This window comes from Balaenoptera borealis (genome assembly GCF_965194805.1).
Source record: "Balaenoptera borealis genome assembly, chromosome: 19".
NCBI classification, from domain to species: domain Eukaryota; kingdom Metazoa; phylum Chordata; class Mammalia; order Artiodactyla; family Balaenopteridae; genus Balaenoptera; species Balaenoptera borealis.
Genome location: NC_138878.1, coordinates 3,063,646 through 3,083,892, shown reverse-complemented (window position 1 = coordinate 3,083,892; position 20,247 = coordinate 3,063,646). Strand labels below are relative to the sequence as shown.

The following is a 20,247-nucleotide window of genomic DNA, read 5'->3' as shown; positions in this document are numbered from 1 at the left end:
ACATTCGGGCAAATCTTTCCCTTATAAGGTGTTTGACATAAATAGTTTTTATTATGTAACTCAATGGAAGGAATACACACATTTCTTAAAGGTCCCAGCTGCTATTGTTATCATTCGAGACATAAAATTGGAATCCCAACTTCCAATATCAAATTTTAGCACAAACCCTATAAAATGCATCTTGTCAGAATGTGTCAGAACCCCTAAGCTCTTTTCGGCCGAACAAACTACAGCTGGTGCTTCTTCCTTAAGGTTGACAGTCAACTCTCTGTGTCCTCTGGGTTGAGGCAGTAAATTGGTCCAGTTTGCACCCTGCTGCAGGGCTGGCCCAGGAAGGCGTGGGGTTAGACTAGCTGTGTCCCAGCAGCTCGTCCGGGTGACACGAGCCTGCCGGGTTGAGCCCAAGGCCTGGAGATAGGACCCACCGGCAAGTATGCAGGGAATGTTTTTCCTCGGACTCTACGGAGGCACACAGACCATGGGGATTCTGTCCGCGGTGACAGCCTTAACATTTGCCAGAGCCCTGGACGCCGCTGCAGAAATGGCATCGCCCACCCGGAAAGTGAGAAGGTAACGTTTATTTTTGTATTTTTTTCTCTCTCTCCCGTATACAGACTGTAGAAAGACCACCAAGCGTGGGCCATTTTTTTTTTTCCACCGTGATGTACAATTCACATTTGTTAATCAAAAAAAAGTGCCCGAGGTCATCCACCTAGACTTTTTTTTTTTCCCTTCTTCTTAAACAGGAAACGGGTTTCAGATGTTTATATGTTAAAAAGTAAGGCTACTAATCTGTTTAGCCATTTACCAGACCCTGGCTAACTCTCTCTTACATTTTAACGTTCAGACCTCATAGGATGACATTCACTTTTATCCCTCTTGTTATTTAGAATTAAAAAAAAAAACCTTTCTATAGTCACCTGCTTTTGGGGGAGCAGTTCCAGCGGAGTTTAGAATAAATGAGTCGGGTAGTTTAGTGAAACTGTGCTCTTAGCAGCTTTGGTGCCATGTAGAGTGTTTGAGAATTCAACACTCTCAGGCACTTTACTAAAATGGACCGTGGACACACGTATTTTCATGTGTCTGTATCTGCAAACGGGCGTATGTTGAGGCATCTTAGATTCAGAACAAAGATTCACAAATGCACACCGTTAAGAAGAAGTCTAGAGCAACGGCAAAATTAGTTCTTCTACACATTGGATCTTTTCCTTTGGATCAGTGTGATATTTTCCACAGTTCTCGATATTAGGCTGTGAGTGGTCACAGAGAACAACCCCTTTCCAAGGGGGTCCATGGTCATTTGAGAGGACTTCAACCTGATATTTGGAAACAAAGGTTTTTGTTTTATTGCTGGAATTTTTTCCCCTCACCCCAGGGCTGGTAATTTTAAACAGTCGCTGCTGATGAAAATATCTCCCTGTTTAGCATGGCAAATCAGTGATCTTTTTCTATGTTGGGGAGGTTTACATATCTATAATATGGGAGAAAGGAGTACAGGCAGGGGAGATTTGAATGCTTTTTAGGTGAATTTGTTAGTATTCAAATCACTGGCTGAAAAGACTATTTTAAACGTAGAGATCAAAGCAGAAGGAATTCTATCACTTGCTAAACCCAGTTCTGATGGCCGCCAGCCTTTGACCAAATGCTTTATGTCTGCAGATTGTGTAAGGAGGCAAAACGATGGGTTTTGGAGACACTGCATCAAGGAGAGAGAAGCAGCTAAATTGAAACGAGCTCTTAGAACCAGCCCAGCATTCTCTGGGTCAGTAAAAGAGGTATTCGTAAAACTGAAAACAGAGACAAAGAAGGATTCTCAATTTCCCTACAATCCTCCTCACCTATCTCCTACACAAATATATATTTCTACGTGGCAAAAATACATTTATTTTCTTTTTCATCAGAGTTATCAGAAGTGGCTGGAGAAATGATGGATACAAGTGTAAAAACGGATATGTAGTAAAAGGCCAAACTCTTTTAAAATAGGGGTGGGACGGGTATGATAAGACAACATTTTAAATTTGTGTTTTTGACAAACAAACAAACAAAAAAAATCTTGATTTTTCGGGGCATGTTTTAATTCGGCATTCGGATGACACAAGGCCACCCCGGCAGAGGTGTTAGGAACCCCCAGCGCAAACCCAGGGTCAAAACAGTGACACCACCACCTGCATCAAAATGTGAGCAGAAAGAAAGTGCGTCTAATGTGAAAGAGGCTGCTACAAAGCGGAGCCTTCAAAACGTAAGCACCCGGCAGGGGCCGATCCGCGTGGAACAAATCCACACCAACCACAGGGTCGTTCTCCAGAACGTGTCTGTGGTACCCGAGACCTGCATCCCGACTGAAGAAAGCACCTTTGGTTTGGGAAGCCCCGAGGAGCTAAAACCGCAGTGGGGAAGCCTGGTGCAGCCGACAGAAGACACGAGTCTGACTGAGGACGGGGAGACCGGGAATTTCCTTCTTCCGGGCACGACCAGAGGCGCCGGGCTCAGAGGGCCCTCGGCCCTCCTGCATGAAAACCACAGGACACGAACCACACTGGGCCGGTAATTTCTTTTTTAAAACGTCTCTTTGGCCCCCAGACCGTTATGAACAGAAAAATGCCGAAGTCTGCAAGTCCATGGCAATCACCGTGTCAGCTCGGAGCCGAGATGTTTCCCAAATGAACACCTGGGTGATGTAAATCACCCCAGGGGTAAACACTTCAGGCCTGGACGTGGGCTGGGCGGGGCGCACCCTCCCACCCCGCCGGGTCCATAAACCAGGCGCTGGCCTGCCCCTTGTAAACGCTTCTTTCACCGAGAAAGACCCCCCTCCCTGCCGGTCTGGGAGCACATGCCTGCAAGGAGGTCGCTCAGATAACGGCCAGAGGCGCTCCCACCCTCCCCACGGGCCGACTTACCCTGCGCTGCTCTTGGGGAGTGAAGCTGTCAGAGGTTTATGTCCTTATGAATCGCTTTACGGGGCTACCGGCTTCAAGGTGGATATTTTCGAGGGCGGCATGCAAAGATAAAACCTAAAAAGAAGGTTTGTGTTTTAATATCATGATAGTAAAATCAGAACAAGAATAATAACGATAACCAAAAGGTCTATATGAAATGTCCCCCAAGTCAGCTGAAATCAAAGCGACATTTCCTCTTCTAAAACAGAGTGAATTAAGATATTAAGCTCTCTCTCCTCTGCAGTGTCTTAAAATCCCTGACTTTTAATGGATGACCATTTGGTGTATGCGATTGTTATAAAAATCCCTGACTGGGGGGAAGCAGATGGCAGATGGCAGACTACATCCCCCAAAAGATCACCAACTTGAGAGTTTCTTTACGTTCTGATGCTCTAACTTAAAAAAAAAAAAAATCTCTCCTTATAATTATCGGGCTAGGAGGAGTCTTTTAAATGATATCGCCTGTCTTCAGCCAGACAGACGTGAGGACGAACAATGTAAACATTATAAAAGCAGCCTGCAGTACAGGCTTTTTATGGCTCTCTTCCTTTCTACCCGCAGCACGAATTAGAGAAACACAGAGAATTCGAGAGGAGTTATTCTACCCTCAGGACCAACCTTGCACCAAAGAAAAATAACCCAGAGAAATTATTCTGCAGCCCGAAACGAAGCCCAGATCAAATGGTCGCTGATCAGAGCAAATGTTTAAATTGGATAAGTCAAATCGAGCATTATTAAATAAAGCTTGTTTAACGTGTCTCGAACAGAAAATGTCTTTTGAAGAGCGGTGTAAACCTGATACGAGGACTCTGGATGGGTGCACATCTTGGGCTTGATCGGTGTGCATGAGAATCTGTGTTCTTACGACAGAAAGCGTGATGTTCTCCCTCCACGATTTTTCCATGTACAAAATGAAAGCAGAAAGGCTTTTAGGTAGCTCTTAAAGACTGTTAGCGCAAGATAATAAATAGGAGACGCCTGACCCATGTTTTAACGTTTATTCGTCAGACAAAGCTCAGCTTGGCCACCGCGGGGACACGGGGGACAGCTTACGGGGCCGAGGACGCCCGCGTGTTGGGTGATGTTTTCCCACCACCAAGGTGCAGTGGGGTAGCAGCCGACCCGTGCTCTCCCCGAACCGAAAACCACTCTCTAATGAGTTTTACAATATTTACATTTTCAGTTTTATTTATAGGACACCAGATGTCTACATTCAGAAGAAAAAATATCATTCGGAATATAAGATGCCACCCCTTCCGCACGTTCAATGGCGTCTTAGGTACTTGTGTGTCTCCACCATCTCGGAGCTGGGGTCGGTGGTCTCCCCGGGGGTTAGGGAGGTGGCGACAGGGCATGTGTCCCCATGCTCTGCGTGACCACAAGCACATCTTTATTTCTGGGCCACGTTTTCTCCTTCTGTGAAAAGGGAAGGAGCTGGTAAGGCGCTGGGGTGAATCCCAACGCTGAGATTCCTGGCACCTCTCAAGGACTACCCTGTCCCTCCTGAAGTTCATAAGGGAACGGGGCGTCTGAGAAGCAGCTCCGAGCAGACCTAAGAGGGCAGGTTCAGAGCCTCCCAGGCCACGGCTGAGCTCGGGTCTGAGAATTGCTAAATGCCTTTCTTCCCTCACACTTAAAGCTGGTCTCAGAGCATCCAGCCACACCAGGGGTGACTGAAAGGTGCTTCAAAAATACAAGCTGGTATTTTTATTCACTTTATTGTTTTTGCTGTCAACCGACTCAGCACCCAGACCAGACAGGGAACCCATGACCAACAGCTCCACTCCGATTTACCTCCTGAAATTCAGCCACATAACCTCTCCAAGCAATGCAAGTTCCTGCAGATTCCCTCCAAGAAACCTCATTTGCCCCAGGGCCCTTGCTGGGGAAGTTTCTCCCCTTTCCCAACACAGACAGATGAGCAGTTTGCTTTTCAGCTCGTACCCACTTCAATACCCAGCCTGGTCCTTCCTGTGAAGCAGCACCGGACAACGGAGCGGGCCGCAAATGTCTGAGTCCCGCATGTGACCGGGGAAGCACTGCCAGGGCGGCGGGGACAGAGCCACGGCCCCTGGAGATCCCAGGGGCATCCCCCAGTCACCTCCTTTACTCCTGGAGGGGTGTCATCGCCCCCCGTTCTTAGCAGATCCTCCAAACCACCGTGCCCCCTGCCCGGGGGGACGGCAGCCCAGCGGGACTGCACTGAACGTCCCAGGTCCTTGTCGGGACAGGAGGGAAAGTGCAGCTGAACACGCCTCGAGAGGGAGGTTCTCAGCGCGGCCTGCAAGCCCGGTGGGGCGGGCAGCGGCCGCCTGTGTTCTCACATGCCCTGCGGGGGGATCCCTGGCAAATGTGGGAGCAAGGCTGCCTTAGCAAAGCCTCACGTGCCGCTTCAGCTAATCAGTAAGAGCAACTGCCTGGTTCTCCTCCCTCCGTAGCTGCGGCAACCTTACACCTCTTGAGCATCAAAGCCCGGACTGAAGGCCAGGAAGGAGGCGGTATCGCAGGATGGGATGTGCGGTCCTGCCTGGGACACAGGGAAGAGAACAGAGAAAGGCGGGGGAGGGGTGACAGATGGCTGGTGCCAGAGGTGGAGGAGAAAGCTGTGGGTTAGAGACCTGCGGAGACTGACGAGCTGGTGGGACGCTTAGGGGTCCAGCAGGGTGGGAGCTGAGAGAGAAGAAAAGCCGGGTGGGCGGGAGGCGGAGATGAGACAGGCTGGGGGAAGGGGAAGATGGGGCAGGCGGCAGGGGTCTTGCATCTTTCTTCCCTTCACCATTTGGTTCTCGTCTGCCCAAGAGACCCTGTCTCCGGCTGGTCCCACCCCAAACCTCCCATCCCCTGCGCAGTGGTTCCCAGCTCTGACTGTCCCTTATGATCTCCTAGAGCTCTGACAGTACAGATGCCCGGCCCCACCCCAGAGACTCGGAGGACGTGAGGCTGGGCTTGGAATCCGGCTTCAGTATGTTTTACCTGTTCCCAGGTAGTTGGGTGTGCAGTCAGGGACTGAGACTCCCGGCCTTGAGCCTCAACTTATAGATTCAGACTTCTTGTATGAGCTTCCACTCAGCAGACTGGAGACTTCAGAGGTTTGTTTGTCTTTAATCCGCACACTCTGAAGACGCCCCATTGGGGTGGTGGGCTTGCCGTGGTCCAGGGGCCGCAGCATCTACAAGGAAGTGTAGTCTCCATCAACCAGAGACCCTGGTTTGGGGCATTTGGGGTCGGGTCTTGGTGAAGCAGAGACACACACAGTGTGGGAAATGTTTCCAAGATGCTGAATCTGCTTTGTCCCCTGCGGTGGTCCGTCTGAAGGAGAGTGAAGGAGCCCCTCCCTCATTAACCTGTGAGCCCACCCCTCACCACTTCGGGCGAAACCGAGAGAACAAACTGGATGGCCCCGAACAGCTTCTGAGCCGAGACCCTGACTTCCACAAGGATCCCTCGTGTTCTCTTTCTTGGTAAACGTATTGAGACAAAACTAAGACGACATTTTTAAATCCTCTGAAGAAAGCTCAAATCTTGATGACTTGAAACATACATTCCAGTTATTTGTTCTAAGTAATTCTGAGGTTCCACTGGTCTCCTCACTGCCTTGTAAATCACAACCTTGCTAATCACAGTTAACATAGACAGAGTATCTAGAAAGCCAGGCACTGTTTAGGGAACCTCACATGGCTTAATTCAGTTCACCGTGGCAATGACACTACGGTGCAGGTGTTACTTTTGTGCCCATTTTACAGATGGGGTAAGTGAGGCTCAGAGCTCGGATGTGAACCCAGGCGGTCTGGCCCCACAGGTGGGCAGGACTGGGAAGCAAGGATGGCGTTACTGGGTTGCAAGATGAAACTGTTATTTAGGAGAATTTCTGAGACGCAGCCCCAGCCTGCCCTGCTGCTCTCTGTGAGTCTGTGAGTTGCTTTTCCTCTTGGAGGCCCCAGTTTTCTCTCCCATAAAGCAGTTGTCCTGCGGGTGTGCTGCCCCCGCCCCCTCCCACCACCAAAGACAGGAGCACTGACCCTCTCCTCCATCCTTTCCAGGGCCTGGGCCCCGAGCTTCTGGTTTGTGAGGAGCTGGGGTCTGTTCTCGAGGAAGAGAAGAACCTTTTCTGGAAATACAAGCGGATCTTTGCTGGGACAAACCTTGGGGCTGAGACGAAAGGAAAGTAGGGCAGGCTTGGAAACGAAGCAGGACTCCCAGCCGGCGCAGGGACCCTCTGACGTTCTGACTCTGGGATGAGGAGGACTCTCAGCTCTGGTTTCTCTGCAGGACGGCAGCAGGACACGCCATCCCCTCCCTCCACAGAGACCTGGGGGATGTGGGGGGATAAGACGTCTCAGTGCCTTTCCACAGGGGCTGTACTTTCTGCAGAGCTGAGCTCCCAGCAGCCTTGGCGTCCAGGGGCCGGTCCCCACCTCTCGGTGGGTCCAGAGGAGGTCATTTGGGACCACCCCCAGCCACACACACACACCCTTTGAGTCCCACCAATCTGCCAATCCCAGCTCCGGGAGGATTACACAAGGCAATGCTCCACGCTCGTGAAAGACCAGCCAGGAGCCTTCCAGAACCTTCCAGAGTCATCACGACAAACAGCAAACAGCACAGGTGGGGCTCTTGCTCATAAACATCTCATCCTCACACCAACCAGAGGAGGTTAGGTAACACTGTGAGCCCACTTTTCAGATGCAAATACCGAGGCACGGAATGGTTATGAAATTTAACTGAGGTCACACTTGGAGCTGAGTTTTGAACCCAGGCTGTCAGCCTGAAGGGCCATTAACCATCAGCTTCTCTAGTCTCTCCAGATATTCAAGAGATGGGAATTATTATTATTATTATTATTATGGGCTTTGGTCAAAGATAACTTTTTATTTAAAAAAGCTTTTTTGTTTTGACGTCACTGCAGATTCACATGCAGCTGTAAGGAATTGTGTGTTGGAATCCCTGTACCTTTCACCCGGCTTCCCCTCATGGTGACATCTGGCACAGCTACAGAGCAATGTCACCACCAGAAAATGACGCTGATACAGCCCACCCACGATATTCACACAAAATGGCAAAAAGGGATGTGAGGGGCCAGAAGGAGCCCGGACCATGTCGGCTGAGCCCGTCCCCTCTGCTCTCTGCCTCTGACCCTCACCCCCTTTCTGCTTTTTACTCAACACTACCTGACATTATATATCTTGTTTACACTCCCCCAGAAAATGTTAAGTTCCTTGAGGTTGATGATTTTTGTCTATTGGATTCACCATTGTACCCCAGTGCCTAGAACAATGCCCGATGCGTATGACTTCAGCAAATATTTTTAAATAGATGGATGAATGGATGACGGTTTTTTCAGAGCTCTGTAACCTTTCTGAACTCCCTTTAAAAAAACCTGTAAAATGGGACTTGTGGTTGCCAAGGGGGAGGGGAGTGGAGGAGGGAAGGATTGGGAACTTGGGATTAGCAGATGCAAACTATGGCATATAGAATGGATAAACCACAAGGTCCTACTGTATAGCACAGGGAACTATATTCAATATCCTGTGATAAACCATGAGGGAAAAGAATATGAAAAAGAATATATATATATATATATATATATATATATATATATATATATATCTGAATCACTTTGCTGTACAGCAGAAATTCACACAAAAGTGTAAATCAGCTATACTTCGATAAAATAAATTTTTAAAAAAATCTGCAAAATGGGCTGAGTGCTCCCCACTGCAGGGTGTGGTGAGGATCAAGCAATGTAATGCCCATCAAGTGTCCAGCACGCGGTGTCCAGTGAGGTCTCAGCACGACTGGCCGAGCTGTGGGTCCTCCCCAGATGCCCAGGGAAACGCCCCCTGCATCCCCAGCCTGCAGTGCTGGCCGTTCTGGAAGCTGCCATGCTGCCCTCCAGGGTCTCTGGGATTTGTCTGCCCCTTAATGGCCTGTGATCTCTCAACAGTTAAGAGCATTGCTAATAAGAGATTTGAGAATGACTTGTGTCACTTGAAGGAGGCTGGGTTTCTGGAGGGTGGTTGTGGGTCTTAAGAACCCAGCATGAAGTCTCTGCTAATTCTGCTGACTTGAAATAATAAACAGCTTCACACCCTCCATTGTTCCGGGGCCTGATGCAAACCAAGTGGGCCCTCCGCCCCGGAACCTTGAAAGGATTCCTTAAACAGTGGATGTTTTACCTCCACCTCACTTGCAAGGCTCCACTCCCGGAGAAGATTTGGCAACCATCAGGGCCACTGAGCACCATGTCTAGAACCCAGTCTCCTGACCCACAAAACCAGAGTTTCCGCAACCCACACCTGCCTCCTGGGATGATGCATCCGCATGTGGGATCTTCCAGTGTAGAGAATGTGATGTGCTATAATCCTACACACTCACATGCCCCTCCTGTGTGCTCCTTTACAGCCGTTTTAGTTCACAATGGGCAGGGATTTAAAAACAAACATACATTTATTTCTTTTGAAAACTATCATATCATGTTTATTATAAAACAAAACATTCATTATAGAAACTTTATGGGACTTCCCCGGAGGTTCAGTGGTTAGGGCTCTGCGCTTCCAACGCAGGGGGCGCGGGGTCGATCCCTGGTTGGGGAACTAAGATCCCACAAGCCACGTGGGAAAAAAAAAAAAAGAAACTTCATGAAAAATGGAAATGTTTAAGGAGTAATTTATCAATTAACTATCATCCTGCCATGCTGGGATTCACTGCTTTATGTATTTTGCTATATTTTATGTCTCTGTCTCTGTCCTTCTCTCCATATAATACGGTTTGAGTTATTATATAATTTTAGATCCTGTTTTTCTCATTACTATTTTACCATTGAATATTCTTCTCTCTTTAAATATCCTTTGGGAACTTACATATTTTAAAATCGGAAAATCAAATCCTGTTGCGAAGAAGGCAGAGTCCGGAGGAGAAGACGATTCTGCCAGTGAACAGAAAAGCCAGGACAGACACGCAGTGAAGACATGGTGTTAATGTCTGCCTTGTAGCTCACTGTATGTTTATTGAACCCAGGCCGCGCTGATGGGTACTTAGGGTGTTCCCGAATATTCATCTTTATAAATAATGGTGTGGATACAGATCTTTAGGTCTACATCCATGTGAACCTGCCTCTTTATTTCCTTCAATAAGTTCCCAACAGAGGAGTCACAGATCAAAGGGTGTGGACGTGTCTAAGCTCCTGATGTGAACGAACACACCGCCCTGTAGAAAGGCTGTATGTTCATCTGCGTCTCCCAGCGGTGTGGGTGTGTGCAAACACCTGTCTCACTTCCTGTTGACAATACTGAGTACTGAGACCTCTAACTTTATTTTTTTGTTGTTGCCAATTTAAGGAGCAAGAGTTTCGAGTCACCAGTTTGGTTCCGAAATACCTGACTTCACGTTTTAACACCTTTTAACACATCCTGAACCCAGTCTCCGGAGGGAGGGCGGTTAGCCAGGAGACGGAGGGAGAGCAACCAGCGGTGTTACAGAAGCGGAGGATCTGGAGCTCTTTCTGCAAAGCTGCCCTGTTCCCTTTGGGGAGCTCAGGCCTGGGGGCTGGGACCGCCCCCCACCCTCTGGGCCGTTATCAATCTTGGCCTCCTGGGGAGATCTGCTGGGAGGCCTGATCGAGATGGATCGGGCGGGAGCCGGAGCTGGGGAAGGGCAGGCAGACGTAGGTGGGAAAGGGCTTGCAAACTCTCACCCGTGGTTGAAAGGAGCTTGAGATAAGGAGCCTGCCCCCTTTCAAGAGCAAATGGTCCCAGGGGAGGGCTTCTGGAGCCTGCAGTGCCCACACGCCCTGCAGGGGGTGGACGTGTGGGGAGCTGGTGGTGGCCTGCCTCCACCCGCTCCGCCCGCCCGACCACCAGCCCCCCAGCCTGACCACCCCGCCCATTACTCAGTATTCCTTGGCCCGCATGACACGGCCCTGCCTGTCCTACAAAACATGAAAACAACACAAGTGTCTGGCAGGCGGTGCTGAGTACTCCTGCTCCACATCATAGAGAAAATCTGCAATTCCAGACTCAGTTACTTAACCCACGGCCTGGGCTGTCTGGTTCTCTCCTTGTCCAGGCTTAGTTTTGACTTTTTTTTTTTTTTTTAATATTGAGGTGAAATTAACATACCATAAAACGAACCATTTAAAGGGTACAAAGCAGCGGCATCTGGTATATTTGCAATGTTGTGTAATCACTGCCTCTATCTAATTCCAGAACATCTTTATCACCGAAAAGGAAATCCTAGACCTACTGGTCATCATTCTTCACCCCCCTCCCTCTGGCCTCTGGCGACCACTCATCTGCTCTCTGTCTCTGTAGATTTGCCTCTTCTGGACGGTTCACTGAAATGGAGTCATACGACATGTAATTCTAACGTGTCTGGCTTCTTTCACTCAGCATAACCGTTTCCAGGTTCATCCATTTCGTAGCCTGTATCAGCACATATTTCCTTTTTATGGTTGAGTAATATTCCATCAGATGGACGGACCATGTTCATCTATCCATTCATCCGTGGGTGGACACGGGGGTTGTTTGCAGCTTTTGCCTGTTGTGAACACTGCAGCTGTGAACGTCTGTGCACAAGATTCTGCTGCAGTGCCTGTTTTCGGTCTTTCGGGTACACACCCAGGAGTGGAATTGCCAGGTCAGACAGTGACTCTATGTTTAACTTTCTGAGGAGCTGCCAGACGGTTTTCCGCAGCAGCTGTGCCATTTTACATCCCCACCAGCAGTGCAGGAGGGTTCCAATTTCTCTGGCTCAGGCTTATTTTAATAGCATCTTTCCAGAGGCACCGTCCTGCCTTCTTCATCTGCATAATAACCCAGTGTGGACGGTGGGAGACGGCAGTGCCTCCTGTGTTGTTCCGTGGGCAGCTTTCTGTGTAAGACCCTTGGCACGCGGCGGTCCCCTCCCCCGTCTCCTGGCCTCATGCCACCTCTCCTGACTCAGTTTCCTCATTTAGAGAATGAGGCAACTAAACCCTAGTTGAAGGACTGTTGCAAGCCCAGGGCCGGCTTACGGTGGCACTCTGTAAAGAGTGGCTGTTAAATCACACCCAAAAAGTGGGGCGGAGGGTGTGTAAGAGGCATCCTGACTTTGGGGACGCCCGAAGCTGGTGCCCTTCACTATTCTATGTAGCTACAAATGATGTAAAATGTACTGTTAGGACCATATCTAATTAAGATGGGAAAGGTGCTTCTAAAACTTAAAGAAATGCCCAAAGACGGGGATTTGAAGCAGCCTGGTTCTGAGGTCACCTCTGGTGGAGAAGGTGGTGTGTCCAGGGGCGGCCTCTGTCCTGAATTGATGGCCGTCCAGGAGGGAGTAGGCGTGGCCACCTCCGTAGCCTGGCGGGCTCTGTATACAACCCTTCAAGGGCTAAATAAATGCAGTAATTTACTGAGAAAAGGCCTTTCAGGGCCACCTCTGGCACTGAGGTCTGAGGACTTATGGGACAAAACAAGCATCCATCATCAGCTGTGTCACGGTCCTGTCAACAGGCACCCTAATGGGAACAGGACTCGGCAGGACAGTGTGGCAGCTGCCCTCCCCTCCACACAGCCCTGTTCTCCTGGGGCAGCGAAGGGGAGGGGAGGGCTGCTCCCTTTTCCCCAGTTGTCCCGAAGCTCCCGTACGCTACGGGAATCAGAGCCAGACGGCCCCTGGAATTCCAGACCCCCTCCCTCAGGGACTCCAAGGCTGGGGCACTGCACGGCCTTGGCAGGTCCAGGTTTGGAGACCAAGCAGGTGGACTCCTGGGGAGGACAGGACATGCCCTGTGGCCAGAGGGCTGGTTCTGGACCACACTCTTGCCCACGTTCTGTGATTTTGGGCAAGTCTCCCATCTTGCCAAGGGGTATGTTTTTAATCTATAAAACGAAGAGGAGGAATTTTTCACCTTACAGGGTTGTGAGATCAAACGAAGCGAGGAAGGCAAAACAAAAAAAGCAAAAAACAAAAAAAAAACGCTCCTTGAGAAGCATACATTATTTTGCATATGTGAAAAAGGGACACGTTTAGGCCAATGTCCAATAGACATAGAATTCAAGCCACATCTGTAATTTAAAATTTTCTAGTAACCACGTTCAAAAAGATGTAAAAGGAAAACAGGTGGAATTGATTTTAAAAGTATTTTAACCCACTATATCCAAAATATATTATCCTGCAATTAACATAAAATTATCAAGATATTTAATTCTTTCTTCTATGAATTATTCAAAATACAGCGGGTACCTCATAGCACGTCTCAGCTCCGACCAGCCACGTTTCAAGTGCTCAGTCCCCACGTGTGGCTGGGGCCACTTTACTGGTTCCTGCAGGTCGAGTTCATTCAATTTTCAGGCCAAGGAGAGTCCCGTCTCTGGGGGTGGGCTTCCTGCTGGGCTCTGCCTCCCCCCACCCACGAGTTCTGATGGGGCTCAGGGTTCTGTCCAAGTGCTGGGTGAGGCTCTGTTGCTCCTTAGCCGGCCCCAAGCTATGACTTCCCGATGCAGGGGAGGTTAGACTTAACTTTTGCTCCTGCCATCTCTTTAGGACTTTATACCTTTGGGGAGTGGGTTAATGTAAAAATCTGTCTGTGTATAAAATGAGATGCGTGACCAGTTTTAGCAATAAGGATGTTCACTGTAGTGTAATTTGGAAGTGCAGACGGATTTGAAACAGCTGAAATGTCCTACAACAGAGGCCTGAGGAATCAGTGAAGTGACCACAGAAATGGGTCACATCAAGGTAACTGGTGACCTGGATGAGGCGGGGGGGGGGGGGGGTCAGTGGCCGGGGATGTGAGAAGCCAGACTGGAGGGTGTTTAATTAAAATGTGGCTTGGGGAAAAAAAAAAAAGGTGATCCCATTTCTGCATTTTGAAAAAGAAGATCTGGATGGATACTCAGCAAAATGTTAACTGGTTGTCTCTGGCTGCTGGGATATGGGTGGTTTGCGGTTTTCTCTTCTGTGTGTATCTGTGGTTTCTAATTTTCCCACTACATTTGTGTTAGTTGAGGAATCAGAACTTTTCCAAAGTATAAGTAACATATTGGAATCATAATAATTAACCTCAGTTGTGGGATGCATAGATGGAAAGGAGGTTGAAGAATCACTGACCATAGTTGGGGTAAGAAGGGGCTCTGATTTTTCTGACACGCCACAACACTTGGCATCTGAAACACCCCTCTGTCCCTCTCCTGACCCAGCCCGACTTGCGAGGTCTTCCCTGGGCACCCGTCCCCCCAGACCATAAGCAACTTCACGGAAGGGAGAACATATTTACTGAGCATCTACTAAATGCCTGGCACTGTTCAGGACAAAACCTCGCATCCACCTTTATTTTACAGATGAAAACACTGAAGCTCAGAGAGGGAAAGTCACCTGCCCAGGAGCCCTCGGCCCTCTGAGGGGAGGTGACAGGAGAATAGTGATATAACCGACGCATTAGGAGTTCATTTCACTCTCCGACAGCCCTACAGAGAAAGGCAGGCTCCCCAAGCCCAGGTTACAGGTGAGGCACCTGAGCACAGCACGGGCTATGTGCCCGCCTGGGCTCAGGCTCCTAGGAGACGATGGTGCCCAGATGGTCTACCTCCGGAACATATGCCCCTTCTTCTTCACTAGAGACCACGGCTCCTTCCCCTACGTCACATTGCTGATTCCTTGCAGGCTGGGCTCCATCCGTATCTTTGACTTCTCTGTGCCTCCTTGGGGGTCCCAGCATGGTGGGCACCCAGGAAGTACCCCATGGGCACCCAGGGATGGATGGTCCCTCCACGCCACCACCGACCTACGGCAGGAAGACCAGGTGTGTGTTTCAGTCTCTGAAGGAAATCAGACCAGTCTAAGGATCGGGATTGCAGGAACCATAAAAGGAGAAGTGTGAACAGCAAAGAAAATAAACACGTGTGTGTGCTGGGGCTGCGGGAGTGTGTGTATTTGCGAGGCGCTGGGGGTACGGTGTGAGAGGGGCTGTTTAATTTAGGCGAAAGCTCAAGCTGACCCTTGCTGTTAGCAGGAAGCCCAAGTGGGGAGCCAGGAAAGGGCCTCGGGGATGCCATGAGCCTTTGTTCATTCATTCTCGTGCCCAGGCCTATTCATTCACAAGCACTTGGGGCCCACCTGTGCCGGCACAGGGGTGCCTAGTTAAGTGAAATGGTAGGACAGCTAACACAGACAGGCCTGCCACGAACTGGACGACTCCCTCAAACCGCCCACCTGCCCTGTTGTCCCCACTTTACAGATGGCTCGGAGGCGTGTGGGCTGACCTCAAGCACACGCAGAGGGTGGTGGCCATCCCCTTGCTTTGTGACTATGTTCACTGCTTGCCAAGGAGCAGGGGGCCTCTGGGGGAGAGAATGCCTCCCATTTTAAGGAAAAGACCAGGGGCGGGGGGATTTCAAACGTGCCGATGTCTCGGCCACCCGGACATTCTGATTTCGTTGGTCTGCATGGGACCCGCGTGCCGGTTTGTTTGTTTGTTGTTTCTGTAACACCCCTGGTGATTGTCCTGAGCAGGCTGGGTTGAAAGCTCGGCCCAAACCCATCACCCCTCAAAGCGGGGTCCCCATCCTGCTGTCCCTCAGGAGCCTGTCAGAAGGGCCTGAGTGGGTTTAATGCCCGCCTGTCACCATCTTGAAATTTGTAACTGTTGGACAATTACGTCTTTCCTCCTATAGGCCAGGCTGCCAACTCGGGTACCCAGGGCCGTCGCGGGCTTTCTGGATGTTGTAAAATACAGATTGCTGCTTGTAGCCACTCAGGTTACATAACACGAGGTAATCAATCCAAATGAATAAACACAAGGCCAAGAATCAAAACCAGCCGCAGCGTGAAACCCGGCAGGCGGCAACACTGCAGCCCGGAAACGAGAGGCCAGGGCAGGGCTGGACCCCGCAGAGCCCCAGGTGCTTCATCTGAGGCCTAATTATAATCATCGCCACGGCGATCTGGGGAGGACTGATGGCTGTGTGCCAGCCCGGTGCCTTCCAGGCCCTCCCTGACCCTTCTCCTCGGCTCTGTCCCCTGGACGTCCCCCTCCTCTTCTGTCCTCTCAGGCTCCTCACTACCTGTAACTATCTGCGGGGGTTGAACGGTGACCGACCCCCCCCAAAGATATGTCCGCATCCTAATCCTTAGACCCTGTGGATGTGAACTTATTTGGAGAAAGAGTCTTTGTAGATGTATGTTAACCCCATGCCTTATCTACTCGCTTTAGATTGGTAGTCATATAGCCTCAAACACATTCTGGGAAAACAACAACAACAACTACATTTTCTTACTCTCCTCCGCCACATTTTAGGGTTTTGACGTCCTCTTTGACACCTTCATCTTCATCCTTTTGCCGTTCATGGTGGCTACCATTGCTTTCACAGAAACTGTTTGATTTTGTTTTCTCATTCTGTGTATGGCTTATTCAAGTGACTTACTTTCCAATTGATTTTTTCTCTTTCCTATAATAACTTCTTGTTTCTTTCCTATTTAGAGAAGACCTTTCAATATTTCCTTTAGGATAGGTTTACTATTGCTGTATTCTTTTAGGTTTTTTTTTTTTTTTTGGCTGCATTGGGTCTTCGTTGCTGCGTATGGGCTTTCTCTAGTTGTGGCGAGCAGGGGCTAGTCTTCCTTGTGGTGTACGGGCTTCTCATTGCGCTGGTTTCTCTTGTTGCAGAGCACGGGCTCTAGGCGTGCGGGCTTCAGTAGTTGTGGCACGCAGGCTCAGTAGTTGTGGCTCACAGGCTCTAGAGCGCAGGCTCAGTAGCACGGGCTTAGTTGCTCCGTGACATGTGGGATCTTCCCGGACCAGGGCTCAAACACATGTCCCCTGCATTGGCAGGCGGATTCTTAACCACTGCGCCACCAGGGAACGCCTACATTCTTTTAGTTTTTGCTTGTCTGAGAAATTCTTTCTCTCTCCTTCTATTCTAAATGATAATCTTGCTGGGTAGAATATCCTAGGTTGCAGATTTTTCCCTTTCAGGACTTTGAATATATTTGCCATTCCCTTCTGGCCTGTAATGTTTCTGTAGCGAAAGCAGCTGATAGCTCTATGGGGGGGGGGGGTTCCTTGTCGTTAACTCTTTGTTTTTCTCTTGTTGCCTTTAGAATCCTCCCTTTAACTTTGGCCATTTTTATTATAATATGTCCTGGTGTAGGTCTCTTTGGGGTCAACTTGTTTGGGACCCTCTGTGCTTCCCGTATCTGGATGTTTCCTTCTTTAGGTTTGGGAAGTTTGCAGCCATAATTTCTTCAAATACATTTTCAGTCCCCTTTTCTCTTTCGTCTCCTCCTGGGATCTCTATTATGCGTAGATTGGCACACTTTATATTATCCCATAGGTCTCTTATATTGCTTTCATTTTTTAAATTTGGCTTTCTGTCTGCTGTCCTGCTTGGGTGATTTCCATTATTCTATCTTCCAGGTCACTTCTTCGTTCTTCTGTGGTATTCATTCTGCTATTTGTAGCCTTTAGCTCAGCTTTCATCTCAGTGAATTAGTTCTCCAATTTTTCTTGGTTCCTCTTTATAGTTTCTGGTTCCTTTTTACAGTTATCTGCATTTCTATCGACAGCCCTTCTTAATTCCTTCAGTATTTTCATTACCTCCTTTTCGAACTCAGGGTCTATTAGACTGAAGACATCTGCTTCATTGTTTGTTCTTTCAGGGAAATTCTCTTGATCTTTTCATTGGGAGTGGTCCCTCTGCTTCTTCGTTTTACTTCTATTTCTCTTGCTCTATGAGTTTAGGAGAAACAATTACCTACTGTGTTCTTGGAGGGCTATTCACATGCGGGAGCGTCCCTGTGTAGTCTGCATAGGTTTAATATTTTTGGTGCGAGGGCTGTTCTCAGTACGGATGCCTGTCGGCTCTTTCCTCAGTGTGTGCTGGCCGTGTCCCCTTGATAGGAGGTGCGACTGGTGTTGTGGTGACCAGAGCCTGCAAGGGACAGTGCGCGGGGACTCCTCTTGCTCTGTGGTTGTCACAGCCCCGTCCAGGGCAGGGTCTGCTCCCTAGCTGTTGGAGTAGAAGCCCCCAGACCCATTTCTGAGCTGCGGCGTGAGGTAGGTGGGACTGGAGCACTCCCGCTGGGAGAAGAGCCACTGAGAATTCCTTCACTGGAGCCTCCACCGCCAGGACACAGGCAATGGGCCCTGGTGGCCCTCAGGTGCTGTGTTCACAAAGCTGCCAGCGCACATCTTATCCACTGAAGTCGGGTACCAGGACCACAGGGGTCACCCACCGGGACCCGCTTTGGGAAGCAGCCCAGACCCCGGCCCCGCCTCCGCATGGGTGCCCTCAGAGCCCTCAGCTGCTAAGACCAGACCCGTCCCAGCTGCGGGAGCATCTGCTGTCCCGCTCCCAGAGCTCGTAGAGGCGACCCCGGGAAAGTGGCTGCTATGGCGGCCCCGCCCCCCCTTCGCGAGCCCCTTAGCGAGGCGCTTTGCGTCTATGGTGCCCGGGCTGCTTCTGTGAACACCCCCAGTTGTCACCGGTACTGAGACAGGAGGGAAGGGGGCAGGGCACAACCTTTAAAAGAACGACAGAGACGTGGAGGACACGACAAAAACTGGTTAGAACCTACTAGGCCCATGATGGTGGAAGATTCAGCTTCCAGTGGACCTTGAGCCTCGTTATACCCTCATTGCAATACATCAGCTAAATACACACCCACTGGCGCCAGGACAGTTCCAAGGCCCACCACAAACGGCCAAAAAGTGGGCGACGCCCCAATTCCTGGAAACTCCCGCCCCTTCTCCAAAATAGTTGGAATAACCTTCCCACATATTAGCCCATGAAATTATCCAGCCCATAAAAACTAACCACCCCATATTTCAGGGCCACTCTCACCTTCTGAGACGGCCCGCACTCTGTCCGTGGAGCGTGTGTCTCTCTCAATAAATCTGCTTCTTACCTATCACTTTGCCTCTCCTGAACTCCTTCTGCGCTGAGACGTAAAGAACCTGAGCTTCATTAAGTCCTGAGACCAGGTGTGTGATCTCAATTAAAAGAGAGTAGGTTTGGGCTTCCCTGGTGGTGCAGTGGTTAAGAATCCGCCTGCCACTGCAGGGGACATGGGTTCGAGCCCTGGTCCGGGAAGATCCCACATGCCGCGGAGCAACTAAGCCTGTGCGCCACTGCTACTGAGCCTGCGCTCTAGAGCCCGTGAGCCACAACTACTGAAGCCCGTGTGCCTAGAGCCTGCGCTCCACAACAAGAGAAGCCACTGCAATGCGAAGCCCGCGCACCGCAACGAAGAGTAGCCCCCGCTCGCTGCAACTAGAGAAAGCTCACGTGCAGCAATGAAGGCCCAACACAGCCAAAAATAATAAATAAATTAAATAAATAAATAAAAAAGATTGTGGGTTCGAATACCATCTGAGCTGTGTGGTTTCAGCACCACAGTCCGGCCCCTTTCAGGCTGTCTCCAGCCAGGCAACCCCAGTCCTCTCCCCGGCTCTGTCCTCTGAAGCCTGAGTTTTAGCTCCCAGCCCGTGCATGTACCAGCCAGCGCACGTCTCGGGCTGGGGTGCAGCGAGGCGGCTCGGAACCCCTGTGCCAGTGTCTCTCCGTTCTGGCCGCCCCCACCTGCTGCTGCGCTCTCCTCTGAGCCTCGGAAGCTCCCCCTCTGTCCCGGCTGGTGTCCCCCTCCGTGAAGGGGGCTTCCCAGGGTGCAGGAACATTTCCCCTTTCACAGCTTCCTCCCAGGGGTGCAGATCTCACCTGATTCCTTTTTTGTTTTGTTTTGTTTTGTCCTACCTGGTTACGAGGAGATCTTTCTTGCACTTCTGGGTGTCTGATGTCTTTTGCCAGCGTCCAGTAAGGTGTTCTGTGGGAACTGTTCCACAAGTAGATGTATTTTTGATGTATTTGCAGCAGAAGCTGAACTCCATGTTCTTCTATTCTGCCATCTTGCTTCCTCTCTCTTTGTAGATGTTATTAGGTTAAGGGTCTCCAGCTGAGCTCCTCCTGAATTGGGCCTGGGTGGGCCTTCAATCCAACAACAGAGGTCCTTATAAGAGACAGGAGAGAGAGAGAGGAGGAGAGGTCACGTGAAGATGGAGACAGAACCTGGAGGAAGGCGGCCACACGCCACGGGATGCCTGAAGCCACCAGGAGCTGGAAGAGGCAGGAAGGACCCTTCCTTTGAGCTCCCGGAGGCAGGCGGCTCTGCTAACACCTTGGTTTCAGACTTCCAGCCTCCAGACTGGCAGGGAATAAATTTCTGTTGTTTTGATCCACCTGGTTTGTGATAATCATCTATGGCAACCCTAGGAAACTCATGCACCATCCAACTTTCTATTTTACTTTCTGGAAACTTGTCCACGGGCTGTCCC

General features: G+C 50.0%; 1 long non-coding RNA gene across 1 annotated transcript; it reads right to left on the bottom strand.

Moving 5' to 3' along the window:
• Positions 1–1,443: 1,443 nt before the first annotated feature.
• LOC309617619 lies at positions 1,444–20,026 on the bottom strand. Its single transcript, XR_014238090.1, has 2 exons — positions 19,670–20,026; positions 1,444–3,014 (listed from the first exon to the last, which is right to left on the bottom strand). It is a non-coding gene; the product is annotated as an uncharacterized lncRNA (long non-coding RNA).
• Between the last annotated feature and the right edge of the window lie 221 nt (positions 20,027–20,247).